Source organism: Oncorhynchus mykiss, chromosome 23 (assembly GCF_057628025.1).
Source record: "Oncorhynchus mykiss isolate SJ-2025 chromosome 23, ASM5762802v1, whole genome shotgun sequence".
In the NCBI taxonomy this organism is placed as follows: domain Eukaryota; kingdom Metazoa; phylum Chordata; class Actinopteri; order Salmoniformes; family Salmonidae; genus Oncorhynchus; species Oncorhynchus mykiss.
Genome location: NC_143044.1, coordinates 882,271 through 902,835, shown reverse-complemented (window position 1 = coordinate 902,835; position 20,565 = coordinate 882,271). Strand labels below are relative to the sequence as shown.

Genomic DNA, 20,565 nt, shown 5'->3' with positions numbered 1-20,565 from the left:
TGGCTTTGCTGGCATGCATAAAAACATGTTTTATTTTATTTTGCCCCACCAAGATTTACATGCTAAAGTTGCCGCTGAGCGTTAAGCAATTGGGCATAGCCTGGAAGCAGACCGAATATGCTATGAAATGTTCTGACACCTATCAGACAATTCCATACAAATGGTTCTCAGATTATGGGAAGGCCTGGAAACATGCTGTAGTAGTATCCTATAAACCAGGAAAATACCCATCATCTGCAACTGCTTACCGGCCAATATCTCTCACCTCAAACACATGTAAACTAATGGAACGTATGGTCACAGACAGACTGTCCAATGTCCTTGAGAGCAGAAATCTGTTACGAGGCAGTCAAAGTGGATTCTGAAAAGATCGGCCCACTCTAGATGGAATAACGTGCCTAGAAACGTATACAGTAACCGTAAAGCACAGACCAACTGTCTTCTTTGACAACATAAAAAAGCTTCTGACTTATTGTGGCGAGAAGAACTTCTAAGGAAGTTACATTTACTAGGTATAGGGGGGAAATTGAATAACTGATCGGTTCAACTCCATCAACCAGTCATGAGGTGGAGAATGAGACCGCCCAGGAAAGTCTGATCAGTCCAGCCCTTTTAACATTGTTTAATTATATTTTTGACTCTACTAGGCCTGGAATTAAGACATCACTGTATGCTGACGGAGAAATATGGATAGGAATATACAGGGAGGGATCACAGGAGTGGAAGAATGGTCTAAAAAATTGCTTTTTCATTTATCTGCATATTATCTACCAGGAAGAGCATTCCAGCAAACGTGACTGTAATTATATGAACAGACCCTTGAACAGGGGTGACAGCACACTAACATGGAAACACCACATAGAACAAATAGTATTATAGTGTTGGGACGTTGTATTAGTTAATGTGACGACTGTTGCTCATCGAATAATTAACCTGGGGCACCATGGCACCATGGTACCCTTTTCCAGGGTACCAAATGTGATTGGCTCCAGGAATAACTGTGCCGTACATTTCCTGGTGTGTGGATCCTTCAGGAAGTGCCACCACGCAGGTCCCTGTAGTTCTTGAGGTGTTGAAGATAATTGGGGTCTGCGTCTACCAATCCAACGGACAGGACTTTGGCCAACAAGTGATAGTCTTGTTCAGTTAACTGCAGAAGAAACTAATGTCATTTGACGATATTAAAGAATATATGAAACAGTTTTATTATCTAAAGTGTGTTATCAGAATATACGTGGCCTGCATCAACTCCACACCTTTTTCTTGTTGGCTTCCTTGTGTTCAGGATTTTGAGGATTTCCACCTTTATTTCTGCGCATCAAAGCATTTTTCTGTGAAAAAAAAGGTTACATGGACTTTTAGAATGAAGACTAGTGAACTGTGATTAGGACAACAATAATAATTTTAAAATTTCAAAAGGAGGTGGCTCTGTCTGTCATTTATCAAAATATGAATTTCTTTGTTGTCAAGACAGGGAATAATTTCCAAACATTTGAGCAGGGTGACACAATATATCGAAGTGTTGCATAATCTGACAATTTTTTAAAAACACACCAGGGCACTTTCAGTCAGTGGTAAATCAAGGAATTATAAAGGTAAATGGTAATGCACAATAAATGATTTACAGATGTGTCAAATGAGCCCCCAATGATTACAGGAAAAATGTAAAGATAGAAATGTTAAGGCTTAACGGTCAAATTTGAAGACACTGAAAATGTGTAATCTGAAAATCTAGAGATAAGATGAGGTTGATAAGGAATCCTTTTCTGGTTTACACTTCCTTCTTAGGAAACATTTGATTTGCGTACCCCGGAGGTTTCAAGAAACAAGTAAGGAAAATTATACTTTGATAATTAATAATTTTGTGAGGGCATTAACAGGAGTTTTAAATACAATATCACTAGTATTGGTAGTGAAACTTGTGATGTAGGAAATAAAAAGTACTCGCCTCTTTTAGGCCATTTGAAAAGCATATAATGATGCAAATGAGGCCAATGGTAATCTGTAAAGGTTTAATGGAAAAGAAACATTAGGTCAACATTTTTATTTTCCCACATAAGGGCCTAAGTCTTGTTATGACGAAGGATCTTAAAGAAAAAATACAGGTTTCACAATAGTCTAGCACTGCTTATCAAATCCAGAATAAAGTATAGGTAATACCTAGTATGAACTACAATTGGAAGCTCAAATAAAAGGTCCTTGTTTTTTTTTTTATAAAAAGTTTGAACTTACCCCTAATATGTACAACATGTGTCTCTCTCTGTAAATCCTTCCTGAGAGGTGTGTGAGGTCTTATCTTAAGAGAAGCGAAGTTTCCTGCTCCTAAGCTTTAACAGACTACTCCCGCAATGTGAAACTCCTACAAATAACCAGTAATACAGGTTTAACCGCATTTGTTAGGTATTATTAAACCACAAAAGGCTCTAGTTATGCGTAGTGAGCTGGGCTATTACGTAAATAAACGTCAACTGATTGAATCAGAGTTATTTAATGATACACTCAACATAGCTATTTATTTTTTTTAATAGGCTACACCTAGAAACAATGTGTGCATAAGGTTAGGCTACTGTTATTTTGTGGAAAATCTGCCTACCCATGTATATATAGACCCATTGGAAACGTTATAAAACCAAGTATGCAGTTACTCAAGGAATTCTTATAAAACCATAAAGTCTCAGGTGCAACTGAACCAAACCCCTAATTAATTGCTTTGTAATGATCAATGTTCTATTTAAAATGCACACATTTAATGCTGTCTCAAACCAGAGAGAGGAATGTAGCTTACATTAAAATGACATTAAAAACATTACATTTAGACTACATTAAATCATATTTAAATGATTGTGTGCAGGTTTAATGATGCAGGTTTAATTGTCTATTTAGTTTTTATTATTTTGACTGTGTAGTCTGTGCCTACAAAAACAAGGTTTGACCACTCCTCAAAAATGGCTTCACTCTTGCTCCTCAAAAGAGGCAGAGACAGTCATTTTCTTGTTGTCAACTGCCTCAACATAGAACATCTCTCCTTGTAACTGGAACGAGAACATGAATGGTTCCTTGAGGATAATATTTTCCTCTTCATCCAGGCCATCATATAAAGTTCTTTAAGGGTTGTAATATGGTCTTCCCCCTCCATCCCAATTACTCTAAGGAGGGAAATGGTGCCTTTAAATGTTTGGTGTTCGCACCACCTTGCTGCTTCTAGGGTGTCCCTTAGAAGAACGTCTGCATCCTTGAAGAAAAAGGAAGAATAAATATTAAGAGTAGGCCTCATTGGGTGATCAAGACAAATTACACCCCACTTTCACAATACCACCATGCAAACAAAAGCCACTATTGCTTTAAGGGTTTTCAGTGATATTTATAACTACTCGACAAGTCATCACAACTATTATATCTTGCCATGCAATCAAGCCTTCAGCATCACACACAGTAGACTACATACCCAGTTCACAGATCCCAGTTCGCAGTGCATTTTGTTTTCAGTATCGTCTAGAAAGAAAACAGATTGTGGTCATTAAGTAATGTAAAGAAACCTCTAGAGATATGTGTACAAGAATGCACCTTACTTTAGCAAATAGCCTATATAGTGCCTGATCCTGCAGAGCTGGATGCTGATGTGACATGCTGTGACTTCTTGGGGGGACGTCTTCTACATCATCCTGAAATATATTGGAGAGGAAGGGGGGGGGGGGGGGTTTTAAACATTGGTTTAAGACTATACCACTCATCATATGACAACTCCTACCTGTAGTGTGTTTTGTTTCCGCCGCCTTTTTCGATCTTTCCATCTCTCTACTTCAGAACTTAGTTAGTGAAAGACAAACAGTACATTCAATATGAAAATATATTCAGGTCAGTCTGGCAAGGATGCAAATTAAACGTTTTTATATTGTTCAAGACTTACGGCATTGGAAAGTTCTGCAGGAGAACTAGGCACCACCATCGCCTAATTTGATGCATGTTTTCCATTGAAAAAGAAAATCACACAATCGGATGTGGATCCCCAAAAAACTTATATCCACGGGTGATGAGAATTTAAGAATTTATACATACCTCAGTGAAATCATACTGTGCTTCCATTGCAATGTACAGAGCGTACTGTAAGATAAGAAAGAGTAGGTTGTTAAGTTTGATAGTTATGATAACAATAATAATAATGATAATAGAAAATAATAATAATAATACCCCCCCTTTTGAAGTATGCTTGGGGTCCATGTCCTTTTGGAAGACCCATTTGTGACCAAGCTTTAACTTCCTGACTGATGTCTTGAGATGTTGCTTCAATATGTCCACATCATTTTGAGGATTGATTATAAAAAACGTTTGACATGTATCTACGAACTTTACAGATACTATTTGGAATTTTTGTCTGCCCCGTTGTGACCGCTTGAGCCTGTGGAATTCTTAACAAAACGAGCCAATCAAATGGAGGTATTTTGGATATAAAAATAATCTTTATGGAACAAAAGGAACATTTATTGTGTAACTGGGAGTCTTGTGAGTGCAAACATCCGAAGATCATCAAAGGTAAGCGATTCATTTGATTGCTTTTCTGACTTTCGTGACCAATCTACTTGGCTACTAGCTGTTTGTAATGTTTTGGCTGTTGAGAGAGATGTCCTTACATAAACGCTTGGTATGCTTTTGCCGAAAAGCTTTTTTAAAATCTGACTCGCCAGGTGGATTAATAACAAGCTAAACTGTGTTTTGCTATATTGCACTTGTGATTTCATGAAAATTTAATATTATTAGTAATTTAATTTGAATTTGGCGCTCTGCAATTCAGTGGATGTTGACGAAAATTATCCCGCTAACGGGATGGGTGCATCAAATTCGAACTGGTTCCCTACCAAACTGGTTCTCTACCAAATTTGTTCAAAAATGGCCCTTTTCCCTTTGTTCCGATTACAACCGCTCACTTTCAGTTATTTGAAAAGGAAGTTGTCTCCCAAATATCACAATTTTTAAACAAGCCATAGAAAGTTGGTTGCAATTTCAATTTAATCCACCAGAAAATACAGAACAAATAATATAACAAATATTGTTGTTCAACTCAAATATTCAAATTGATAATATACCATTATTTTTTAAGAATATTTAAAAAAGGTATAATCTTTGTAAATTATATAATTTAAAGGGCTGGTGGAGTTATTTCACACATGCAGCTAACAAAAACATATAGAAATGTCTGCTCTACCCAAAATTACAACCAACTAATTGCATCATTACCACAAAAATGGAAGAGAAAAGTGGAAGGGGGAAACAGTAAGGAACTTGTCGTCCAGCCCTGCATTAAAGACCGTAATTGGTTAAAGAAAATTGTGATTAAAAAAAGTATACCAGTTTCATCTTGTGTGTCATATTGTGTTGGTCCGCTAGGGACCTGTTGTCATCGTATTAAGTTTCTAATCAATAACCAATACCGTGTATGTATCTTATATTATCATTTAGCTTGTTAGTAAATAATTAAATCAATTTGTGTGGTACGGAATGATCAGTGAGATTCGGGTTTGTGCAGATTTACGGATTATGCGACATTCAGAATGAGACTGATATAAGGAAATTATTAATTGACGACTGTTATGATATCTATATTCTTAACTTAGAATTAATTATTATATGAATGTGCTCTGCAAATAAATCCTACAAGGCACACTTCGCCTAGGCACATCATTTGTAAAAATTGAAAGTAAAATCACAGAATAGCCAAACATGCATGACACACACATTCATAAAAGGAAAACTATCCATTTGACAGTAATTACCAATTGTACAATTATGTAGTAGGTTGAAAAACCTAAGGTCATTTGGATTTTAACCCGTGGAAGGCCCCTTGACAGACCCACCTTCTTTGCCGACATTCGTTGATTTGGTGCCAGGTATATCTTAATATGGAGGACATGAGTTGTGTGTGCTTGTGGACGTGCATTTTGACTCATAACTATTACATGCTTTCTGTTAGAAGTAACATTCAATTATTGTTCAGATAAACAACAAAATGCCCATCATCTGAATGTCAAGTAGTTTGTAAAGTCACAGGTGTCACCCTAGTGACAGTCTCCCTTTCAGGAATTCCAACTGATGAGGAACAGGCCACTGGACTTGAGCGACGTGCCTTGCAGACACTGAAGAACGGAAAGGTAATATCTAAATAATACCATACATTTTCTTTCAACCTATTGTGATATTTCATTCAATTCAAATAAGATTGATTTGAAGTCCTTTTTATGAAGAAAAAAAACTGAAGGATCCTTGGAGGATTCTGAAACCCAAGGAGCATACTGGAACCAAATAAGACTCACATTATCCCAGGCATTAGTGACAAACGGCTGGTAGGCTGTCTGTGTACGTACCATACTGTCATGCTTTACATCTAAATGAATTTTTTTTCCAAAAAGTTTGTTCGTCATGAGCTGCCCCACTGAAACAGCCACGAATCTCATTGACACAAAGTTCCTTGCTATTTAGCAAGTTACAGTGCCTTGCGAAAGTATTCGGCCCCCTTGAACTTTGCGACCTTTTGCCACATGTCAGGCTTCAAACATAAAGATATAAAACTGTATTTTTTTGTGAAGAATCTACAACAAGTGGGACACAATCATGAAGTGGAACGACATTTATTGGATATTTCAAACTTTTTTAACAAATCAAAAACTGAAAAATTGGGCGTGCAAATTAATTCAGCCCCTTTGCTTTCAGTGCAGCAAACTCTCTCCATAAGTTCAGTGAGGATCTCTGAATGATCCAATGTTGACCTAAATGACTAATGATGATAAATACAATCCACCTGTGTGTAATCAAGTCTCTGTATAAATGCACCTGCACTGTGATAGTCTCAGAGGTCCGTTAAAAGCGCAGAGAGCATCATGAAGAACAAGGAACACACCAGGCAGGTCCGAGATACTGTTGTGAAGAAGTTTAAAGCCGGATTTGGATACAAAAAGATTTCCCAAGCTTTAAACATCCCAAGGAGCACTGTGCAAGCGATAATATTGAAATGGAAGGAGTATCAGACCACTGCAAATCTACCAAGACCTGGCCGTCCCTCTAAACTTTCAGCTCATACAAGGAGAAGACTGATCAGAGATGCAGCCAAGAGGCCCATGATCACTCTGGATGAACTGCAGAGATCAGGTTGCTGGTATTTTGGCCCATTCCTCCATGCAGATCTCCTCTAGAGCAGAGATGTTTTAGGGCTGTTGCTGGGCAACACGGACTTTCAACTCCCTCCAAAGATTTTCTATGGGGTTGAGATCTGGAGACGGGCTAGGCCACTCCAGGACCTTGAAATGCTTCTTACGAAGCCACTCCTTCGTTGCCCGGGCGGTGTGTTTGGGATCATTGTCATGCTGAAAGACCCAGCCACATTTAATCTTCAATGCCCTTGCTGATGGAAGGTTTTCACTCAAAATCTCACGATACATGGCCCCATTCATTCTTTCCTTTACACGGATCAGTCGTCCTGGTCTCTTTGCAGAAAAACAGCCCCAAAGCATGATGTTTCCACCCCCATGCTTCACAGTAGGTATGGTGTTCTTTGGATGCAACTCAGCATTCTTTGTCCTCCAAACACAACGAGTTGAGTTTTTCCCAAAAAGTTCTATTTTGGGTTCATCTGACCATATGACATTCTCCCATCCTCTTCTTCTGGATCATCCAAATGCTCTCTAGCAAACTTCAGACGGGCCTGGACATGTACTGGCTTAAGCAGGGGGACACGTCTGGCACTGCAGGATTTGAGTCCCTGGCGACGTAGTGTGTTACTGATGGTAGGTTTTGTTACTTTGGTCCCAGCTCTCTGCAGGTCATTCACTAGGTCACCCCATGTGGTTCTGGGATTTTTGCTCACCGTTCTTGTGATCATTTTGACCCCACGGGGTGAGATCTTGCGTGGAGCCCCAGATTGAGGGAGATTATCAGTGGTCTTGTATGTCTTCCATTTCCTAATAATTGCTCCCACAGTTGATTTCTTCAAACCAAGCTGCTTACCTATTGCAGTTCCAGCCTGGTGCAGGTCTACAATTTTGTTTCTGGTGTCCTTTGACAGCTCTTTGGTCTTGGCCATAGTGGAGTTTGGAGTGTGACTGTTTGAGGTTGTGGACAGGTGTCTTTTATACTGATAACAAGTTCAAACAGGTGCCATTAATACAGGTAACGAGTGGAGGACAGAGGAGTTACAGGTCTGTGAGAGCCAGAAATCTTGCTTGTTTGTAGGTGACCAAATACTTATTTTCCACCATAATTTGCAAATAAATTCATAAAAAATCCTACAATGTGATTTTCTGGATTTTTTCTCTCATTTTGTCTGTCATAGTTGAAGTGTACCTACAGTGCCTTGCGAAAGTATTCTGCCCCCTTGAACTTTGCGACCTTTTGCCACATTTCAGGCTTCAAACATAAAGATATAAAACTGTATTTTTTTGTGAAGAATCAACAACAAGTGGGACACAATCATGCACTGGAACTACATTTATTGGATATTTCAAACTTTTTTAACAAATCAAAAACTGAAAAATTGGGCGTGCAAAATTATTCAGCCCCCTTAAGTCAATACTTTGTAGCGCCACCTTTTGCTGCGATTACAGCTGTAAGTCGCTTGGGGTATGTCTCTATCAGTTTTGCACATCGAGAGACTGAAATTTTCCCATTCCTCCTTGCAAAACAGCTCGAGCTCAGTGAGGTTGGATGGAGAGCATTTGTGAACAGCAGTTTTCAGTTCTTTCCACAGATTCTTGATTGGATTCAGGTCTGGACTTTGACTTGGCCATTCTAACACATGGATATGTTTATTTTTGAACCATTCCATTGTAGATTTTGCTTTATGTTTTGGATCATTGTCTTGTTGGAAGACAAATCTCCGTCCCAGTCTCAGGTCTTTTGCAGACTCCATCAGGTTTTCTTCCAGAATGGTCCTGTATTTGGCTCCATCCATCTTCCCATCAATTTTAACCATCTTCCCTGTCCCTGCTGAAGAAAAGCAGGCCCAAACCATGATGCTGCCACCACCATGTTTGACAGTGGGGATGGTGCGTTCAGGGTGATGAGCTGTGTTGCTTTTACGCCAAACATAACGTTTTGCATTGTTGCCAAAAAGTTAAATTTTGGTTTCATCTGACCAGAGCACCTTCTTCCACATGTTTGGTGTGTCTCCCAGGTGGCTTGTGGCAAACTTTAAACAACACTTTTTATGGATATCTTTAAGAAATGGCTTTCTTCTTGCCACTCTTCCATAAAGGCCAGATTTGTGCAATATACGACTGATTGTTGTCCTATGGACAGCGTCTCCCACCTCAGCTGTAGATCTCTGCAGTTCATCCAGAGTGATCATGGGCCTCTTGGCTGCATCTCTGATCAGTCTTCTCCTTGTATGAGCTGAAAGTTTAGAGGGACGGCCAGGTCTTGGTAGATTTGCAGTGGTCTGATACTCCTTCCATTTCAATATTATCGCTTGCACAGTGCTCCTTGGGATGTTTAAAGCTTGGGAAATCTTTTTGTATCCAAATCCGGCTTTAAACTTCTTCACAACAGTATCTCGGACCTGCCTGGTGTGTTCCTTGTTCTTCATGATGCTCTCTGCGCTTTTGACGGACCTCTGAGACTATCACAGTGCAGGTGCATTTATACGGAGACTTGATTACACACAGGTGGATTGTATTTATCATCATTAGTCATTTAGGTCAACATTGGATCATTCAGAGATCCTCACTGAACTTCTGGAGAGAGTTTGCTGCACTGAAAGTAAAGGGGCTGAATAATTTTGCACGCCCAATCTTTCATTTTTTGATTTGTTAAAAAAGTTTGAAATATCCAATAAATGTCGTTCCACTTCATGATTGTGTCCCACTTGTTGTTGATTCTTCACAAAAAAATACAGTTTTATATCTTTATGTTTGAGGCCTGAAATGTGGCAAAAGGTCGCAAAGTTCAAGGGGGCCGAATACTTTCGCAAGGCACTGTATGATGAAAATGATGATGGAGTCCAGGTGAGTCTGATGACGCGCAGGTGCGGGTAACGATGGTGACAGGTGGTGACAGGATGGTGACAGGATGGACATCAGAAATAGATGGGAGAGGTTGAGGGTAGAAGAAGGACAGGAGTAAAAACAAACAAAATAAGGGTGTTTTCTTTATAATGTATTTTCTACATTGTAGAATAATAGTGAAGACATCAAAACTATGAAATAACACATTTGGAATCATGTAGCAACCAAAAACGTGTTAAACAATTGAAAATATATTGTAAATGTGAGATTCTTCAAATAGCCACTCTTTGCTTTGCACACTCTTGGCATTCTCTCAACCAACTTCACCTGGAATGTTTTCAAAAAGTCTTGAAGGAGTTCACACATATGCTGAGCACTTGTTGGCTGCTTTTCCTTCACTCTGCAGTCTGCCTCATCCCAAACCATCTCAATTTGGTTGAGGTTGAGGGATTGTGGAGGCTAGGTCATCTGACGCAGCACTCCATCAGTCTCCTTCTTGGTGATATAGCCCTTACACAGCCTGAAGGTACGTTGGGTAATTGTCCTGTTGAAAAACAAATGATAGTCCCACTAAGCCCAAACCAGAGGGATGGCCTATCGCTGCAGAATGCTGTGGTAGCCATGCTGGTTAAGCGTGAATTGAATTCTAATTAAATCACAGACATTGTCACCAGCAAAGCAACCCCATACCATAACACCTCCTCCTCCATGCTTTACGGTGGGAAATACATGCAGAGATTATCCGTTCACCCACACCACGTCTCACAAAGACACGGCAGTTAGAATCAAAAATGTTCCATTTGAACTCCAGACCAAAGGACAAGTTTCCACCGGTCTAATGTCCATTGCTCATGTTTCTTGGCTCAAACAAGTCTCTTCTTCTTATTGGTGTCCTTAGTCGTGGTTTCTTTGCAGCAATTCAACCACGAAAGCCTGATTCACACAGTCTCCACTGAACAGTTGATGTTGAGATGTTTCTGTTACTTGAACTCTGTGAAGCATTTACTTGGGCTGCAATTTCTGAGGCTGGTAACTCTAATGAACTTATCCTCTGCAGCAGAGGTAACTCTGGGTCTTCCATTCCTGTGGCAGTCCTCATGAGAGCTAGTTTCATCATAGCGCTTGATTGGTTTTGCGACTGCACTTGAAGAAACTTTCAAAGTTCTTGAAATGTTCCGTATTGACTTACCTTCATGTCTTAAAGTCATGATGGACTGTTGTTTCTCTTTGCTTATTTGAGCTGTTCTTGCCATAATATGGAATTGGTATTTTACCAAATAGGGCTATCTTCTGTATATAGCCCTCCTACCTTGTCACAACATAACTGCTTGGCTAAATCGCATTAAAAATACTTTTAACACAACACACCTGTTAATTTAAATGCATTCTAGATGACTACCTCATGAAGCTTGTTGAGAGAATGCCAAGACTGTGCAAAGCTGTCATCAAGGCAAAGGGTGGCTATTTGAAGTATAAAATATAAAATATATTTGGATTTGTTTAACACTTCTTTTGGTTACTACATGATTCTGTATGTGGTATTTCTTAGTTTTGATGTCTTCACTATTATTCACATTATAGAAAATAAGAAAAATAAAGAAAAACCCTTGAATGAGTAGGTGTTCTAAAACTTTTGACCGGTAGTGTGTATATATATATATGTGTGTATGTATGTTTGTGTGTGTGTGTGTGTGTATTTGAAAAAAATATATGGGGTATTGGAAGTGATGTAGACAATTACATTGATGGAAACTACAATCTATCTGCAATATTAAAGCTGATCTACCCCCTCACCCCCCCCCCAAAAAAAAAACTCTTAGTGCTGGGTGATATGGACAAAAATCCACATCAAGATAAATATACGTTTTTTGCATTAACGATAAATTAGAGATAAATTACGATAAATAGTTGTTTGGGGAGGTGCTAGAGCTGGGAGATATGGACAAAAAGTAAATGTGATAAATGTAACTATTTTGCTGAATAAATTCAATCATTTATTTTTATGGGCAGTTACTTAAGGCTACCTTAGCGGCAGGGCTCTAGATCCGAAAAAAATGTATTGCCAAGTAAATAAAAAAACTGAGATGGTAGCCTAATTCAAAATGTAAGCTATTTCATCTAACATGTCCCCCCCTAAGGTGTTGTGACATGACTATCATTACTGTGATGACATGCTATTTATCGAATAATTACCTAACATTGAATTATTACCCGATTTTAAATGAATCATGTAACAATTAACTCATTAGGAATCTGGGGCACCACGGAAAAGTTAATTTAATGAGTTACAATTTCCCGAATTAACAGGAGGCTATGAATTTTTTCAGCTTTTTGTTAAAAATCGCGCAAAATTTCAACGTCCTGCTACTCCTGCCAGGAATATAGTATATGCATATGATTAGTATGTGTGGATAGAAAACACTCTGAAGCTTCTAAAACTGGTTAAATCATGTCTGTGACTATAACAGAACGTGTGTAGCAGGCAAAATTCCAAGGAAAACTGTTCACAAAAAAAAAAGAAACTCCACCAGTCTCTGTATTGTCTATGGCAAGGGAAAATAGATAGCGACCAGTTTATAGTTCCTACAGCTTCCACACGATGTCGCCAGACTTGGCAATTTGGTTGAAGTTAATCCTTGGTGAAATGAGGAATAGGCACTTCCTGTCGTCGAGTACACCGGAGGAAGTTATGGAAGAGAGAATATGGACCATGATTTCAAGACTTGCTGCTATTGAATACAGATCGCCCCGTGATCAATTTGATCGATTATTAACGTTTACTAATACCTAAAGTTGGATTACAAAAGTAGTTTGAAGTGTTTTGTCAAAGTTTATAAGCAACTTTTTTAATTTTAAAAAATTACGTTGCGTTTTGGAAAGCAGTTTTTTCCTGGATCAGACGGGCTTCATAAATGGACATTTTGGGTATACATGGACGGATTTAATCGAAAAAAAGACCCAATTGTGATGTTTATGGGACATATAGGAGTGCCAACAAAGAAGCTTGTCAAAGGTAATGAATGTTTTATATTTTATTTCTGAGTTTTTGTGTAGCGCCGGCTACGCTAATTCTTTTGTTTTACGTCCCCTTTAGGTATTTCGGGGGGTTGCATGCTATCGGATAATAGCTTCTCATGCTTTCGCCGAAAAGCATTTTAAAAATCTGACATGTTGGCTAGATTCACAACGAGTGTAGCTTTAATTGAGTACCCTGCATGTATGTTTTAATGAAAGTTTGAGTTGTATCGAGTACTATTAGTTGTCACTCTGAAATTTCCGCTGATGTTGATCCCTGTACAGGGACAGCAGCCATAACAGGTTTTAACTACTTAAAACAGACTACTTCTTAGATTTGACAGATATGTCGATATATTTTACTTGCGTAAAATAACCGATTCAATGTATTTTTCACACACACACTGACCTTTTAATGTGCCCATTGCGTGTGGCAGCTATCTCGCCACAACATTGTTTATTGGCAATTGCAAGGTTGTACAGGTACGGCGTATGGCCTGCCATAATGAAATCCCTTTTGCTTACTGCTAGTGACCTGAAACATTTATTTCCAGCTGTCACATCCTGATCTGTTTCACCTGTCTTTGTGATTCTTTCCACCCCCTTCCAGGTGTCGCCCATCTTCCCCATTATCCCCTGTGTACTTATACCGGTGTTCTCTGTTTGTCTGTTGCCAGTTCGTCTTGTTTATCAAGTCAATCAGCGTTTTACATCTCAGATCCTTCTTCTCCCCAGTCTCTATTTTTCTCGCCCTGCTGGTTTTTACCCTTGCCTGTCCTGCCTCTGAGCCCTCGCGCCTGACCACTCTGCCTGCCCCTGAGCCTGCCTGCCGTCATGTACCTTTGCCCCACCTCTGGATTACTGACCTCTGTCTGACCCGACCCTGAGCCTGCCTGCCGTCCTGTACCTTTCCCCTACTACTCTGGTTATCGACCCCTGCCTGCCATGACCGGTTGTTTGCCTGCCCTGTTGCCAATAAACATTGTCACTCCGACACAGTCTGCATCTGTGTCTTACCTTCAAATCTGATACCAGCCGTGACTTGATTGTCAGTGGACCGTTGAGTCTGTCAAAGTAACGATATTATGACTTGGCCAATTAAACAAGGGTGAGGAAGGCAAGTAAACAGATGCCCAGTTTATAGATGGTATTTTTAAACGTTTTATAATAGACCAGTGCCAATTTTAGCATGTAAATCTTGGTGGGGCAAACCAACACATTTTGGGGATGTATGCCAGCAAAGACATTACGCAACACAACACTAAACAATAAATTAATTGCACTATAACGGTGACAAACGGTGCCGACAAACTGTTAGGGCCTACATAAAGCTGTCCCAACAGCTGAGTCCCAACAGCAGTCCCAACACATTACCACTGCTGCACCTGGATATCAGCGGAGCCTTGTCTGGCAGTGAAACAGTTAATTTAGCCTCATTTACTGCCACTAGAAACCAAATGTGATTTCTACGGACAATTGAGATGGACAAACCATAGCATAAGGGAACAAAGCGGATAAAAGATCATCTGTAGTTTCGATTAAGACATTTATGGGCGAGCTAGGACGGATATGGTCAATATAACTATTTGTTCAGCACTTTTGAAATGTACAGCGACAGAATTCAGAACATGAGCCGTTCTTACAGTGTTCTTCCTGTACACCAAGTGGGAACCGTAGCATAAATAAAGGGGGCATATAAGCAGAAAATGAAAGCTCTTACAATATTTGATGATTCAATTTCTCTAAAACACGTTATAGGCTACATGTGCACCACCAAGCCAGAACAGTATGGAAAATAGACCAAATGGTTAGGGTGAGGAACATGGGCTACTAACATTTTACTACACAACATACACTTAGTATTACTTTCTTAACTACAGTATACATATCTCCCTGGCATATTACATCATTTATGCAGCAGCACACAGGACATTTTTGGACTCACCTTGTTGTCCTGTGCTCACTTGAACAGGAAGGTGGCGCGGCGGCCCTTCGTGGGCAGATTTTGTCATCAAACTTTGTCATCAAAATCTGTCATTCTCTGGATTCATGGTGCTTTCAAGACAACTAGGAACTCGGAAAAAAACTAGCTCCAATTATGAGGATGTCAGTGATCTTCAGGTCGTAGCTCTAGAAAGATGCCGAGTTCCCGATTTACAATTCCGAGTTGGATGACCGTTCAAAGCGTATTTTCCCAGTCGGAGTTCCCAGTCGTCTTGAACTCACTGAAGTCAGATTTCCTAGTTCTGAGTTAACAGTTGTTTTGAGCGTGACATAAATCATGCTGGATTGACAGCATGGCTAATGTTGACTGTTTATAATTTTAAACTTGGAAAAAATAACCTTAAACTGAGAAATGGGACCACACACCCACCCCACTGAATAGCAGGCTAGTGAATGCTTTGTAATGCTTTCAGTTAGCCATTGATTCCTTCCAAACCACTCATTGTTGAATTTGCGATTTCCAACTTTTTGTGTAATGTTCAAGTCCAATTGCCGATGAGCACCGATATGTTTAATCTATAATCTTTAATCTATTTATCTTCATTATTTATCTTCTTATGACAAGGATTGAAAAAGATTTGCCAGTAGATTGTCGACTTAATTCATGATGATGACTGCTAGCTAAGTTTTTGAAAGTATGATGTTGACATGATCAATCCAATCAAAGCTACTGTAGATATAACTTCATTTGACATTATTCTATCTATGGCCAATGATCTTGAGCCTTCTTGGATGGGCACTTCTAATGTAACTCTATGGTAGCACCCAAGGGGCTTGAATTTTCGAGTGCTACCCTTAGATTTGGCAGTGATGTAGTGTCCCCATGAGTGACAGAACACTGATCCAATCACGGCGCAACTAGAGAACATTACCGACCCCTTTGCTCTGTATTTTCCGCTGGCTGCCCCACCATAGAAGGCACTGAGCTAGGCTGAAACCCCTTCATTTTGGAGCTGCCTTACTCAAGAAAGCAAAAAAGAGACCATGTTTGTATGGAGCCTTTATTAAGTCAATTATATATATATATTTTTTTAATTGGATCTTCTTATCCAAGATGTCGTAGCAGTCAGGCGTCTTTGTCTTCATCTTGTCGTGTCCCTTGGATATATATTTTTTCTTCACATTTTCTTCGCATATATTTCGGATATATTTTTTTAATATTTTTTAAACCTCAACTCCAACATACTCTTTTGCAACCCGCCTCACCCAATGTGGTATGGATCTGCTATTTTCTTTACTTTAGAACCGGAACCCCCAACAGAAGCTAGCCAGCTAACTAGCTACTAGCTAGTAGTCAGCTAGCCACTGCTAGCGGTCATCAGCTAACCTTAAGCACAGACAACTCCTGCCAGTCTGCACAGCGCGTTTCAACCCAGAGCATACTAGACTCTTTTTCCTGGCTTCCGGATTCCTACCGCAAGCTCTGAATCCTGGTTTAGGAAAGCCACCAAAAACCCTCAAATTTCCATCCCTAACTATAACATATTCCAACAAGATAAAACTGCCAAAGGGGGCGGATTTGCGATCTACTGCAGAGATAGCCTATCCAGGTCTGTGCACAAACAATTTGAGTTTCTACTTTTAAAAATCCACCTTTCCAGAAACAAGTCTCTCACCGTTGCTCCTTGCTATAGACCACCTTCTGCCTCCAGCTGTGCCCTGGACACCAGATGTGAATTGATTTCCCCCCATCTATCGTCAGAGCTCGTATTGTTAGGTGACCTAAACTGGGACACGCTTAACACCCCGGCCGTCCTACAATCTAAGATAGATGCCCTTAATCTTACACAAATGATCAAGGAACGTACCAGGTACAACCCCAAATCTGTAAATACGGGCACCCTCATAGATATCATCCTAACCAACCTGCCCTCTATATACACCTCTGCTGTCTTCAACCAGGATCTCAGTGATCACTGCCTCATTGCCTGCGTCCGTAATGGGTCTGCGGTCAAACGCCCACCCCTCATCACTATCAAACGCTCCCTAAAACACTTCAGCGAGCAGGCCTTTCTAATCGACCTGGCCCAGGTATCCTGGAAGGATATTGACCTCATTCCGTCAGTTCCTCACCATCGTAAATAAGCATGCTCCATTCAAAAAATGTAAAACCAGGAACAGATATATCCCATGGTTCAATCCAGACCTGTCTGCCCTTGACCAGCACAAAAACATAATGTGGCATAGCATTGAATAGCCCCTGTGATATGCAACTTTTCAGGGAAGTTAGGAACCAATATACACCGGCAGTTAGGAAAGCAAAGGCTAGCTTTTTCAAACAGAAATTTGCATCCTGTAGCACAAACCCCAAAAAGTTCTGGGGCACTGTAAAGTCCATTGAGAATAAGAGCACCTCCTCCTAGCTGCCCACTGCACTGAGGCTAGGAAACACCAATAAATACACGATAATTGAGAATTTCAATAAGCATTTTTCTACAGCTGGCCCTGCTTTCCACCTGGCTACACCTACCCCGGTAAAGAGCCCTGCACCCCTCAGCAACTTGCCCAAGCCTCCCCCATTTCTCCTTCACCCAAATCCAGATAGCCAATGTTCTGAAAGAGTTGCAAAATCTGGACCCCTACAAAATCAGCTGGGCTAGACAGTCTGGACCCTCTCTTTCTAAAATTATCTGCCGCAATTGTTGCAATCCCTATTAATAGCCTGTTCAACCTCTCTTTCATATCATCTGAGGTCCCCAAAGATTGGAATGCTGCTGCACTTATCTCACTCTTGAAGGGGGGAGACACTCTAGACCCAAACTGTTACAACCTATACCTATCCTGACTTTTTTTTACCTTTATTTAGCTAGGCAAGTCAGTTAAGAACTAATTTTTATTTTCAATGACGGCCTAGGAACAGTGGGTTAACTACCTGTTCAGGGGCAGAACGACAGATTTGTACCTTGTCAGCTCGGGGATTAGATCTTGCAACCTTTCAGTTACAAGTCCAACGCTCTAACCACTAGGCTACTGTTATGGGATTTTTATGAATAATGATTAAATTATGTATACATTTAACTTAGACCTATAACTAAACAACTATGTTACTGTATGAATGTATGAATCTTATTATAATCACAATACTGAATATAATGTGTGTAGTTTTAGTCAAGAATTAGAACAAGGACTTTCTGTTCCTTGTTAGAAACTAATGGAGCTATCGTCAGACCGGCTGGAATACTGTTCCTTACAGGACATTCTGTCCCTACCCAGGGAGGGACCTTGGGCTTGAAGTAGATTTTTTAACAGGTGGCAGACAATGTGGGAAGGCTTGTGAACTATATTGCCATTGTATCTGAGAGGAGGAGAGACATTTATGACAAAATGTGAGGTATATAAACCAATGTACATTGTATTAAGACCAGCGCTCTCGAGAATAAATACTATTGGCTAATTTTGGTAGAATGGTCTCTGTCCATTTTATGGAAATAAGGATCTTACACATTTTTTGAAACAGACAGAGTGATTTAAATTGAATTGGTTAATGAACACATATAGGAATTGTTAAATTCCTTTAACAGCTACGCTGCCGCCCCAAAGGTTCTTAAAAGCCAAGTTAACAAACAGACCATTTCGAATCCCACCGTACCTTCTCTGCTATGAAATCTAGTATCCGAGCTGGTCATGGGTGCACCTCAGCCACAGGGGTGCCACAGGGTTCAATTCTCGGGCCGACGCTTTTCTCTGTATACATCAATGATGTCGCTCTTGCTGCTGGTGATTTTCTGATCCACCTCTACGCAGATGACACCATTCTGTATAGTTCTGGCCTTTCTTTGGACACTGTGTTAACTAACCTCCAGACGAGCTTCATTTAAGAGCAGTTGTAGGCCACGGAAGGAGAGTTGTATGCCATATACAACTCTCCTTCCGTGGCCTACAACTGCTCTTAAATGCATTTAAAACTAAATGCATGCTCTTCAACTGATCGCTGCCCGCACCTTCCCGCCGGTCTAGCATCACTACTCTGGACGGTTCTGACTTAGAATATGTGGACAACTACAAATACCTAGGTGTCTGGTTAGATTGTCAACTCTCCTTCCAGACTCACATAAGCATCTCCAATCCAAAATTACATCTAGAATCGGCTTCCTATTTCTCAACAAAGCATCCTTCACTCATGCTGCCAAACATACCTTCGTAAAACTGACTATCCTACCGATCCTTGACTTCCGCGATGTCATTTACAAAATAGCCTCCAACACTCTACTCAGCAAATTGGATGCAGTCTATCACAGTGCCATCCATTTGTCACCAAAGCCCCATATACTACCCACCACTGCGACCTATATGCTCGCGTTGGCTGGCCCTCGCTTCATATTCGTCGCCAAACCCACTGGCTCCAGGTCATCTATAAGTGTTTGCTAGGTAAAGCCCAACCTTATCTCAGCTCACTGGTCACCATAGCAACCGTAGCACGCGCTCCAGCAGTTATATTTAACTTGTCACCCCCAATGCCAATTCCTCCTTTGGCCGCCTTCTCTTCCAGTTTTCTGCTACCAATGACTGGAACGAATTGCAAAAATCGCTGAAGCTGGAGACTCATATCTCCCTCTCTAACTTTAAGCACCAACTGTCAGAGCAGCTCATAGATCACTGCAAATAGCCCATCAAACTACCTCATCCCCATACTGTTATTTCTTTTTTGCTCCTTTGCACCCCAGTATATTTACTTGCACATTCATCTTCTGCACATCTATCACTCCAGTGTTTAATTGCTAAATTGTAATTATTTCGCCACTATGGCCTATTTATTGCCTTACCTCCCTTATCTAACCTAATTTGCACACACTGTATATAGACTTTTCTATTGTGTGAATGGCTGTATGTTTGTTAATTCCATGTGTAACTCTGTGTTGCTGTTTGTGTCGCACTGCTTTGCTTTATCTTGGCCAGGTCGCAGTTGTAAATGAGAACTTGTTATCAACTGGCCTACCTGGTTAAATAAAGGTGAAATAAAAAAATATATTAAAAAATTGTTTGCAAACTGATATGTGAAACGTATTAATGCCAAAATAACATTCAAAACAGGCAACCCAATTTTGTTAGTTGTTTTATTTTTTGCTAAAAATGTGGCACTGCCCTACCTGCCCTGAGTGATATGTCGCCATTGTAGTAGACAATGTTCAACAACAGTATGGGCACCGTTCGCACATCAAGGTCTCCGTAGGACCTTTAATGTGAGCCTATGCTCAAAACAATTGAGTGACCCCCAGTCTTAATGTGTTAAATTACTAATGCACTTCAGTGTAGTTTAAATGTTACATGGCCCTGTAATAAGTCTACACCAGGCAGTGACAGTTTTATGGTTGCAGGATGCAAATGGGTTTAGTTGTTTGTTTTTAATTCACACTTTCAATGCAATACTTCATAAATGTTTTGTCATACACGTAGTATACGGTCTGAAGTTTAAATGATAAACTCAGAGGTTAGAGACCTGAATGCTGATTGGCTGAGAGCCGTGATATCAGACCGTATACAGGGTATGACAAAACACTTGTTTTTACAGCTCTAATTACGTTGATAGCAGTTTATAATAGCAATAAGGCAACTCCGGGAT

The 20,565-nt window shown here is 40.1% G+C and overlaps 1 long non-coding RNA gene across 1 annotated transcript; it reads right to left on the bottom strand.

Moving 5' to 3' along the window:
* Positions 1 to 2,918, bottom strand: LOC149972454 (uncharacterized). Its single transcript, XR_016490851.1, has 4 exons — positions 2,233 to 2,918; positions 1,949 to 2,002; positions 1,257 to 1,331; positions 1 to 1,150 (listed from the first exon to the last, which is right to left on the bottom strand). It is a non-coding gene; the product is annotated as an uncharacterized LOC149972454 (long non-coding RNA).
* Positions 2,919 to 20,565: the final 17,647 nt, after the last annotated feature.